The 12620-nt window shown below is 38.6% G+C and overlaps 1 protein-coding gene across 5 annotated transcripts in view; it reads right to left on the bottom strand.

Annotated features, from left to right (window-relative positions):
* The window catches only part of TMEFF1 (transmembrane protein with EGF like and two follistatin like domains 1), a 145060-nt gene that overhangs the window by 115663 nt on the left and 16777 nt on the right, over window positions 1-12620 (bottom strand). The gene's annotated exons all lie outside the window — the stretch shown is intronic.

Below are 12620 nucleotides of genomic sequence, written 5' to 3'. Positions count from 1 at the left end.
GTCACAACATACAAAAATTAAGTTCTATGGGTCACAAAATGTTCAAGATTCCCCAAAGAAAGTTGTGCATAGTAATGTGCCTTAAATCACATAAAGCAAAGCAAAATAAAGCTCAAAATTTCAGGATTTCACATAATTCTCAAAAGGGAAATCCACAGAATTTTTTTATTTTGCCTGCCAAGAGCTTAAGACGGTCTTCTTACTATTATTATCTTAATAATTTACATTATTTTTCTAGTGACTGAGTTACTTTTAAGGGCAGCCAATAAGAATAACTGAAAAAAAATCTTGAATTTTTTGGCACCCAGAATAAGTTTTGGGTGATCATTATTCACTCTAGACAGATAAACAGTTTCAATTACAAAAGAATGATAAAGTAAGCTTGAATTTCACACAATAGATATATACGGTAGTTCACACCATAAGTATATATGGGGCATTTATGTGCAAAGAAAGAGGTTCAAAATCTTCGTAGATTTAAGATTTTTAAATGACTGATATAATTTTACTACCACATGAAGCAGAGCCTATCAACAATACAAGTACTCTGCAGTCATTCTGTGCTTGTTCCAAGACTGTCAGTCTTATTCTGGAACGATCAAAATAATCTCTCTAGGAAACCTAATAAATTGCTTCCAGGTTAGAGAAAAGCTGCCAATCACATGGAACTGGGTGAAAACCACTACAAAGCCAATTTTCATATCCTCCCTACTGGGAATGAGAGCTACACAACAAATGCACTTTTATAAACAATCAACAAATGGTTGTTTAAAAACTCATCCCAGGGCCTCCCTGATGGCTCAGTGATGAAGAATCTGCCTGCCAATGCAGGAGACACAGGTTCGATCCCTGATCCAAGAAGATCCCACGTGCGGCAGAGCAACTACTGAGCCTGTGCTCCAGAGCCCGAGAACCACAACTACTGAGTCTGCGCGCGGCAACTGCTGAAGCTTGCACCCCCTAGAGCCTGTGCTCCCCAACAGGAGCAATGAGAAGCCTACGTACCACAACTAGACCGCAGCCCTGGTTCACCACCACTAGAGAAAAGCCCACGCAGCAACAAAGATCCAACAAAGCCAAAAATAAATAAACAACGTTGTTAAAAAATAAAAAGGCAACTCATCCCAGTGAGGAGGTGAATTCATGAGTCTGGAAGCAGAGAAGCCCAAGTTACTCCTGACTCTGTGGCTCAACAGCTGAGACACTCTGGGAAGAGCACAAGACCTCCTTCCTGCAGCTCTAGATGGAAATGAGGTCTTGGCAAGCATTTCTCCTGCAGTCCCTCATCCCTGGTTGTTTTCTACTTCTAGATTTCGAAGCAGGCCTCAGTGGACTGCCTTGAGGAGGTTCCATTTCTCTATCTAGTGACACACGTCCTGGTTGACCATCACTGCCGCTCTCGGCCCCACTTGTCCTCAGTGCTCTGCAATATCTCTGCCATTTGTCTCAGGTCTCCTACTCCCAGCTGACCCTCTGAGGAACTGATAGTCTAGTACCTGAACACCCAAGGAGTGGACAGTCAGGGTACTTATTTGAATAACCACCCTGAACCAAGCATTGCACTAAAGTAAGCATGTCTATGTAACTATAGGTTACAAAAAAAATTTTTTTTCTTTTCCTTAAATGGATCTCAGGTGCACAGAATTGGATTGCTCTAAAGTTCAACCATATGTGTAAAAAAAATTTTTTTAGATCAGCAGAAACAAAAACTATAGGAAGCTAATGCAGTTGTTTTGTCGCTCTCAATGTTTCACACAGTATTCAGGGCAGAGGCGACCATCCTTCGATTCCTTTCACCTTGGCTCTGGAAGCTTTATGTTCTTGGTTTTCCTCATCTTCCAATTTTCGCTTATTCTTCCCTTTCCCCCCTTAAACACTCACACTAGCTCCTGAAGCTCAATACTAAGTGTGTGTTGGGGGGGAGGGTTGCTTTTTTCTGTCTACCTATATTCCTGCAGGGAACTCGCACAAGGTCTCCAGGTTCCAGTTACTGTCTTATGTACACATTAAAACCCAAGGAACACAACTAAATATTCATAAAGAACTGCTCTAGAAAAGAAGATAAGAAAGCATGACATCTCTGCTCAACCACAGACTTAATCCATTTTAGGGACCATAGAAATAAAAAGAATTGCATGATTTGAGAAATAAATTTTAGTCTATTTCTCTTACTCCTTTTCTTTGTAGCTTCAAGATTCACACTGGGTTCCAAAGAGATCAGACATATCAAACAACAATAAATAAAATTTTTATTTTGTCCATGGGTCAAGATCACGCTTTAAAACTTGCTATGTTGGCTTCAGATTCTTTTGACTTGTAATACTTCATCTGTTGTATTTTAAAAGCACAATGGAACTGCAATCAAGAGCCTAAACCCTCCCTGCCACAAAGATTTTCACACGCACCTGTTTGCATGACAGACCAAAGAACACCTTGGGAGAATAATCATTCATACTAAGGTGAAGCTTCCCTGGTATCTCAGTTGGTAAAGAATACACCTACAGTGCAGGAGACCTGGGTTCAATTCCTGGGTTGGGAAGATCCCCTGGAGAAGGAAATGGCAACCCACTCCAGTATTCTTGCCAATGGAGAATTGTCAATGGAGAATCCATTGACAGCAGCCTGGCAGGCTACAGTCCATGGGGTCACAAGAGTCGTACATGACTTAGCAACTAAACCACAAGGTAAAACAGAAAAGCTCAGCCTGATAAACAAAGTCTTGGTTGGACAGGAGGAGTCCAGGCAAAGTCTTAAATAATTGGGTGCTACATCATAGTTTGATAAAAATTAGTTTATCAAGAGTATCATGACTTTCCAGTGCCCTGACTCCTCACAAATTTGAGAACTATGGCCTTAGTGCAAAAACAGTACAGAAGGAATTCTGAATTGGAGTCATCTTCTGTTCAGTACCAGGCATCAGGAGGGCACTCTACTACCTATCAATGGTAACGATGATAACACACCTGCCTTCCTGAGCCCCAAATGGGAATTCAGCAGAAACGATGAGTCATTTCTAAGGCCAAAAATCAGTTCTCCAAACAGAAATATTTTACACACAGAATCACTCAGAAGAGTGGATTCAAAACAGAAATATTTAGTTCTAGTTGCAAAAACGCCCATTATATAATTCTCTAAATGTAAAACTTGTCTCAATTTTCATCAACTTTCGAAGGCTGGGGAACAATATACCATAAGGGAAGAAATCCTATTTACTGTGAATGTGAACTGCCAGAATCCCCAACTTTTGGCACCACTAACTAGGTTCAGGCTGCAGTTCAAAATGAGACCCATTAGCATTCCATAATGATGCGACTTTCCTACCACCATTCCAATTAAACAGAAGGTAACTGGGGGATCTTATGAGTTAGCTAGTGATTATGGGAGCCAAAAAGTGAATTAACTTTGCAAGATGTTATGACAGGATTGAGGGTTTCTCCATCTCAGCACTACTGACATTTTGGGTAAGATAGTTCTTTGTTGGAGGGGGCTACCCTGTTCACTGCAGGATGCTCAGCAACATCCCTGACTTCCACCCACTAGAAGCCGGCAGGACCAGCTGTAACAACCAAAAATGTCTCAACACTACAAAACATCCCCTTAGGGAACAAACTCACCACCAGACAAGACCCACTTACTGTAAAAGATGAAATAAAAGGCTTTATATATTTAATTCTCCAACACAATCATTATAAAGAAAATGAGTCAAACAGCAGAAATCTGCAAAATCTCTGTACAGTACTGCAGTTATTTTTCATTGCAACAAGAGGCTCAGAGTGGGTGTCCTCCTTCAAGAATGTCTTAACCTCTCATCAGCCTGGCTTCTTTCCCCTTTCATATCAAAATTCTATCAAAGGTCAAAATCACTCTATTCTAAAGATCCCACACCTTTCTTCTTAAGTCTTCCAGCTCTTTTCTTGACCTGTCTACTGGAGCTGACATACCTGGCCTCCCCCATTCCAACCTGGTAATCTTAATTATTCCCCCAACTAACTCTCTGACCACTTCTCAGTCACTCCCCTTTTTCCTTCTACTACTGCTCAATCCACGTCACTCTTAGAATTTATCCCCAACTTAATCAACACTCTAGATTAACCAAAGTGTGCTTTTGTCTGTAAAACATGCCAACCAATGCCCATGGCTCAGTGAATCCTCAAGGCTACTAGGTCACTCTCTACAACATTCATGAGTACTTGAGCTCCAATCAGAAGAGCTGCTCTTGTGCTTCAAGAGTCAGTTATGTATGTTATACAGTCTGTGTATACCAACTGTATTCATTACTGTAATTATGTGGTTTCAACTCTTCACAAGCAAGAAAATAAATTTTCTATGAAAATAAAATTGGATGCTACAGAAAGACTTAGGACGAGTTCCTTTTTAAAAATAGCTGTTGCCTTAGGTGGAGGCAAGATAAAAATCTAGGTTTTTGTATCTCCAAGTCTTTAAATTCTTTTTTAAAGACATTAAAACTGGAATGTGTACTCAATGCATTATGAAGGTGGTTTATTCAAGAAAGGGGAAACTCCAGTTATTCTCAAAGAAAACTCTGGGCTCTCTTTCAAAATATTGTTTAATAAACATATATTTTTAAGTTAAAATGCTACATACATTTACAAACCATTTTGTGACTCCTCACTTTAAAAACTTTCTTGATTAACCAACTACCAGAATCTTACGGCACTGAGACAAGAGGGCTCCTACTATGTATAAAAATATTCTGTCCTCAGCCATCCCACTGTAATATCTCATCGTACTTCTTCTCTCAGCACTCTCTTCCACTCCCACGACTCAAGTCTTCAGAGTTGGTTTTCCCCAACCTTATTAAAGCCATTCTCATCTGCTTTTGCCAGTGCTATTTCCAGTCTTCAAAGCACTGGTGAGCAAAGTCCTATAAATTAATACTTAAATAGGATTTAATGATAAGTATTCTTTAAGTACTTTACAACATGTAGAAATATTCAGTTTATCTCTAGGTGATTCCTTATTGATTCTCTTTTAGGACATATTCAAACTTTGTATCACGTTCTTAAGAAAATTTCAGTGGGTTTATTCTCATTGCCTAGATGTTAATAGTATTTGGGAAAACCTACACACCAATCCAACCTGACATGACCCCTGCTGGATGGTTTCACTCCCAAAAGATGCCCTGTTTGTTCATGACACTGTGTCCAACTGCCTACATGACAGTTCCACAATCTCTACACTGAAAACAGTGAAAATATTAAGAATATTTAAACATTTAAAATATCCCACACCAGGAAATAGTGTGACACAGCCATGGAATATTACACAGCTGTTTAAAAGGTTGTGTGTATTATATAACAATATGGAAATATGCTGATGAATGTTAAGTAAGGTAGAAGACAAAGCTATACATACACCAATATAATGTATAAAAAACATATATAGGAAAATCCAAGTATGTTTGCACCAGTGGAACATGGATTTTTTTTTTCTCTCTTTTCAAGTTTTTATACCAGTTATATTTAAAGGGGGAGCTTCCCTGGTGGCTCAACTAGTAAAGAATCCACCTGCCAATGAAGGAGATGCAAGAGATGTAGGTTCAATCCCTGGGTCAGGAAGATTCCCTGGAAAATGAAATGGCAACCCACTCCAGTATTCTTGCCTAGAAAGTTCCATGCACATAGGAGCCTGGCTGGCTACAGTCCATGCAGTGGCAAAGAGCTGGACACAACTGAGCACTGGAGCAAAAAGTCAATGTTATTTCAAACAACCCCAGACACAGTTTGCCATACAACGGACAAAGCATGAGTTTGAGGGCCAATACAGGCCAGGTTCACAGGCTAGTTCTTCACATTTTAGAGTAGCAGCACCTTCCCTAAATGTTGTAATGATTAGATGAGATAACATATTAAAAAGCAACAGTGCCTAGAACAAGAAGGTATACAACAAAGATTCACTTCCTTTCCTTTCCCAGACCAATCTTGGAGATACCTGTAATGACACAAGTCATTGAAAACTGAAACAACAGATCTATCTAGTAAATGTTGACTTCAGTCTCAGCAAGTGAGATGAACTAGGAATTAAATTCTGTTCAACTTGTTTACTAAATTAACAATATTACATGAGTTATTTTCTGCTATAAAGATATTGGGGGGAAATAAACTGTGCTCAGTATTTCATGATATAAAACCAAAAGCAGTTTACATTAATATTAAATAGCATTCACAGAAGAGATGACTAAAAGATCTCTAAGCTATGTAAAATGAAAGAAATTCACATGTGCCACACAATCTATCTGACTCCAATGTTTTTCATCCCATTCTGCACACTACTGCCAAACCACCCTTTGTTAAACACCATTCTGATCATGTCAGTCCTCCAATCAAACACCTACAGTCATTCCCTGCTGCCTATTTCAGTTCTAAACGCCTGAATGTCAGGATGCTTCAGGCAAGGTGATGGGGAGGACAACCTATTCCATGATAAGAAAGAAATACCTAGATTTCAAGCTGGGTATTAATGGTACCCAGGGTCTTTCTAGCCCTACCAAAGATCTCAAAATTTGGACACTTTCTCCCTTACTCCTATTTTTTGACTAGCTTGGCAAACCTGGGTGCTTCCCTCTCACAGATCCACAAACTGAAGCCTCTATACAGCTGCCAGGAGACAAGGACAGAGGAGTATTGGGGCTGCTAACAGGTATGGAAATTCTTTTAGGAGCGATGGAAATGCTTCGCAATTATATTGTAAGTAGCAGTGATGGTTGCATAATACACTAAATATATTTAAAAACCACTGAGTTGTACACTTTAAAATGGTGACCTTTATGTTATGTGGATTATATCTCAATAAAGAATAAAAAACTTCAAAAATCGGAGAAAATAATCATGTCACCTAAATTTTGAAAAAGATGAACAAGGAATATAATTTGCTGTTTATCAGGCAGACTCTAGAATCAGACTTCCTAGATCAGCATCCTGCCTCTGCTGCCTCTGTCACTTATCAAGTATATAACACCTTAGGAATTTACCACTCTGAGCCTCCAATCCCTCATCTGTAAAATGGGGACAATAATAGCACCCATCTCATAATGCTGATGAAGGATTAAATACAGATAGGGAAAGCACTCAGCAGTGCATGACACATCAGAAATGCAATGTTAAATGTCTGTTGGTTGTTTTTTTATTATTAATACCAGCTCTGGAGAAGATGGGGAAAATGAGCATTCAAACCAACTTTAAGAGTATAAACTGGCAGAACCTCTCATAGGAAAATGTGTCAGTATATATGGAAATCTAAACTGTCTCTATGTCTTAACCCCACAACTCTATTACTAGGAAATTATGATAGGGATAGAAGACACAACATACAAAAGTGTACCTGCAAGACTGATAACATCAGCTTTTTTATACAATAGCAAAGCAGAAAACAACCTAAGTGTCCACCTGTTGGGAATTAATTACATAAATTATTGATGAAATACTATGCAGCCATGAAAGTATGTGACAGAAATACATATCTATGGAAGGACCGAGATCCATTGTGTAGTGCAAAAAGCAGGTTATAAAACTATATAATTAATAGCAGAACTACATGTAACCTTGTTCTGTATTTTCCAAGTCTGTTATAAATGTGTTATCATGCTTTCATAATTTAAAATAACTAAAATTAAAAAATAAAACCATAGAGTTATAATGTAATTTATATTTTGCAACATATACATGTTTATGTAAGTATTTTTAACTTTTGAAAGTACATTCAGTATAGTTCCTACATCAAAAATTTTGAAATATCAACAAATAAATCTAAACACAAGAAAACACCCTTCTATTTCTATTTCTTTTTTGTTGTTGTTGTTACTCCACATAGCTTGTGGGATTTTAGTTTCACTACAAGAGATCAAACCTGGGCCCAAAGCAGTGAAAGCACTGAGTATTAACTACTGGACCACCAGGTAATTCCCATTTCTAGTTCTATTTCTAACCATTATTCCTTAGTGTCTGCCAATACCAAATGGAATGGGAGGTAGTCAGAACCCAGATGTCACCCACAGAGACAAAAATCTACAAAAGAACCTGCAAGTTATCACTAAAGAGCCCGATGTTAACTATTTTAAAAGGACTTCACAAACTCTGGGGCATTATTATTAATAGAAAGAGTTCCAGATTTGGAGTTTTAACTATTTGATTAAGTAACTACATGAAACTGGCCAAGCACTAAATCTGAGAAACCCCAGTTCCCTAGAGTAAAAATGGGTATAATAATCCCTCATGAGATAAAAAAGATTAAAAGACATCTTTACAAAATACCAACAGAAACTATCAAGGATACTTGTCCCCATTGGGTGAAACCATCAAACCAAAACTTTGACACAACCCCAACCTTAAACCCCATTTTGTAAAACAAGGAATAATCTTTTTTAAAAAACTAAGTTTAATTAAATGGTAATTAGGAAGCACTTGCTTCCCTCATAGCTCAGTTGGTAAAGAATGTGCCTGCAATGCAGGAGACCCCGGTTCAATTCTTGGGTTAGGAAGATCCACTGGAGAAGGGATAGGCTACCCACTCCAGTATTCTTGGGCTTCCCTTGTGGCTCAGCTGGTAAAAGAATCCACCTGCTATGTGAGAGACCTGAGTTTGATCCGTGGGTTGGGAAGATCCCCTGGAGCAGGGAAAAGCTACCCACTCCAGTATTCAGGCCTGGAGAATTCCATGGACTGTATAGTCCATGGAGTCGGAAAGAGTCGGACATGGCTGAGCGACTTTCACTCACTCAGGAAGCACTTATGGTCTGAACTTGAAGCAAACAATAGTAAATATAATTGCACAACCTAAGAAACATCTCAAACCACTTTATAGAGGAAAAAATCTATGAAGAAAAATAGTAAAGACTGAGCTGACATGTGAACAATAGAGAATCTAAATATACAACAAGGCTATGAACAACAGAACTGAAACAGAAATATCAGCAGTTTAGATTCACTTGTAAAATAATATTATACAAAAGCTGACAAAAAAATAAGCTGAACTTAAAATTCCAAAAGATCTGATCTGTGAACAGTAGTGGCTCCAGGTTAAACAGAACACGCCAAAGCAAACACTAACATCAAGAAAAAAGTTCAGGGAATTCCCCGGTGGTCCAGTGGCTAAGACTGCACTCCCAATACGGGGGGCCTGAGTTCAATCCCTGGTCAGGGAACTAGACCCTACGTGCCACAACTAAGACTCTATGCAGCCAAATAAAAATAAATACTTTTTAAAAAAAGAAAAAAGTTTAAACTGTTTTGGTATAAATGAAATAATTTCAGCACAAACATTATAACATACATTAAGAGGAGAATGGCAATTATCACAGATGTCTCTGTACAATTTTTCATATTCCTCAAATTTCTTACATCAAACAAATACTACTTTTATAATAAAGAAAAAAGGTGTGGAGTTTGTTCCTTTTCCTTTTTTTTAATCACGGAAAAGACTCAGAGAATATTTGCACAAAAAATAGGAGGAATGGAGCCATGGTTGAAAATGTAATACCTGCCAAAGTTTCTGAAGGCAGAAGAATACGCTAAGAACTTTAGAACCTGAAATGACTTTTCAAAAAATGATGAAACTACTGAGCCATGAAAAATACATGACACTTATAAAAAAGGAATAGATTCAAACTGTAACAAAAGATTAACAGTAAATCATTTAAAAGTAAAAGCAAATAGAGTTTTAAGATTTAAATTTAAATAGAATTTCACAGTGTACAAGAAAAGTAGTATGTCAACTGCTAAATGTTTCAGTTCTCCAGTGAGAGAAGCTAATAACGGAACTAATAGTAGGAATAATGAAAACAGTTCTGTTAAAACAATGTTTCTAACAATGCAAAAAAAGGGGAGGGTGAGCAGGACAAGGTAAATGGGTTGACATTATCTCCCAAACCGGCTTTTATAAAAACTGAAATTTACATACTACTAAAGAAAGTCTTTTTATAAGGAAATGGCAACCCACTCCAGTGTTCTTGCCTGGAGAATCCCAGGGACGGGGGAGCCTGGTGGGCTGCCGTGTATGGGGTCGCACAGAGTCGGACACGACTGAAGCGACTTAGCAGCAGCAAAGAAAGTCTAGAGATCTCTTCAAGAAAATTAGAGATACCAAGGGAACATTTCATGCAAAGATGGGCTTGATAAAGGACAGAAATGGTATGGACCTAACAGAAGCAGAAGATATTAAGAAGAGGTGGCAAGAATACACAGAAGAACTGTACAAAAAAGATCTTCACACCCAGATAATCACAGTAGTGTGATCACTCACCTAGAGCCAGACATCCTGGAATGTGAAGTCAAGTGGGCCTTAGGAAGCATCACTACGAACAAAGCTAGTAGACGTGATGGAATTCCAGATAAGCTATTTCAAATCTTAAAGATGATGCTGTGAAAGTGCTGCACTCAATATGCCAGCAAATTTGGAAAACTCAGCAGTAGTCACAGGACTGGAAAAGGTCAGTTTTCATTCCAATCCCAAAGAAAGACAATGCCAAAGAATGTTCAAACTACTGCACAATTGCATTCATCTCACACGCTAGCAAAGTAACGCTCAAAATTCTCCAAGCCAGGCTTCAACAGTATGTGAACCATGAACTTCCAGATGTTCAAGCTGGTTTTAGAAAAGGCAGAAGAACCAGAGATCTGCCAGCATCCGTTGGATCATAAAAAAGCAAGAGAATTCCAGAAAAACATCTACTTCTGCTTTACTGACTATGCCAAAGCCTTTGACTGTGTGGATCACAATAAACTGTGGAAAATTCTGAAAGAGATGGGAATACCAGACCACCTGACCTGCCTCCTGAGAAATCTGTATGCAGGTCAAGAAGCAACAGTTAGAACTGGACATGGAACAACTGACTGGTTCCAAATAGGAAAAGGAGTACGTCAAGGCTGTATATTGTCACCCTGCTTATTTAATTTATATGCAGAGTATATCATGAGAAATGCTGGGCTGGATGAAGCACAAGCTGGAATCAAGACTGCTGGGAGAAATATCAATCACCTCAGATATGCAGATGATACCACCCTTATGGCAAAAAGTGAAGAGGAACTAAAGAGCCTCTTGAAAGTGAAAGAGGAGAGTGAAAAAGTTGGCTTAAAACTCAACATTCAGAAAACTAAGATCATGGCATCTGGTCCCATCATTTCATGGCAAATAGATAGGGAAACAGTGGAAACAGTGCCAGACTTTATTTTGTGGGGGGGGCTCCAAAATCACAGCAGATGGTGACTGCAGCCATGAAATTAACAGACGCTTGCTCCTTGGAAGAAAAGTTATGACCAACCTAGACAGCATAGTAAAAAGCAGAGACATTACTTTGCCAACAAAGGTCCGTCTAGTCAAAGCTATGGTTTTTCCAGTAGTCATGTATGGATGCGAGAGTTGGACTATAAAGACAGCTGAGTGCCGAAGAATTGATGCTTTTGAACTGTGGTGTTGGAAAAGACTCTTTAGAGTCCCCTGGACTGCAAAGAGATCCAATCAGTCTATCCTGAAGGAAATAAGTCCTGAACATTCTTTGGAAGGACTGATGCTGAGGCTGAAACTCCAATACTTTGGCCACCTGATGCAAAGAACTGACTCATTTGAAAAGACCCTGATGCTGAGAAAGATTGAAGGCAGGAGGAGAAGGGGACGATAGAGGATGAGATGGTTGGATGGCATCACCAACTCAACGGACATAAGTTTGAGTAAACTCCAGGAATTGGCAATGGATGGGGAGGCCTGGCGTACTGCAGTCCATGGGGTCACAGAGAGCTGGACACAACTGAGGGACTGAACTGAACTGAAAGAAATCACACGCATAAGGAAATGAGGGATAATATATACGAACTTTAAAATGGTTGGTTATAATAAAGACAAAAACAAGTGTTGGCCAGAATGTGGAGAAATTTGAATCCTCAGACATTGCTGCTGAAAATGTAAAATGATGCAGCACTTTGGAAAACAGCTTGGCAGTTCCTCAAAATATTAAACACAGACTTACCATGAGACCCAGTAATGCTATTAATACTCCTAGGTATATTCCCAAGAAAACTGAAAACATATGTCCACAGGAAAACTTGTACATGAATGTTTACAGCAGCATTATTCATAATAGCTAGAAAGTGGAAACAAGTCAAATGTCCATCAGCTGATGAATGGATAAACAAAACATGGTATTATCCATACAATGGAACAGTATTTGCTCATAAAAAACAATGACATTCTGATCCATGCTACAACATGGATGAATCTTGAAAACAGTATGCTAAGTGAAAGAAGCCAATCACAAACACCATATATTGTATGATTCCACTTATATGCAATGTCCCAAACTGTTAAATCTACAGCAAAAGATAGATTAGTGGTTTCCTAGGGCTGTGGGAGTGGGGTTTGGGGAGTGATTGCTACAGAATATGAGGTTTCTTTAGAAAGGACAAAAATGTTCCAAAATTGATCATGGCGACAGTTGTACAACTTTGCAGCTATACTAAAAACAACTGGATTTTACATCTTAAAAGATAATCACGTTAATAGAGGGTTATCAGAAATATCATAATTACTTCACTTAATGTAAATGGGCTATGAAAGCAGAATGGTCTGTATCTACACTGTGAAACGAATCCCAACACTTAAAAGACACATAC

This window comes from Bos indicus, chromosome 8 (assembly GCF_029378745.1).
Source record: "Bos indicus isolate NIAB-ARS_2022 breed Sahiwal x Tharparkar chromosome 8, NIAB-ARS_B.indTharparkar_mat_pri_1.0, whole genome shotgun sequence".
Taxonomy (NCBI): domain Eukaryota; kingdom Metazoa; phylum Chordata; class Mammalia; order Artiodactyla; family Bovidae; genus Bos; species Bos indicus.
The sequence above is the reverse complement of the archived record's forward strand: the minus strand, read 5'-3'. Positions and strand labels throughout refer to the sequence as shown.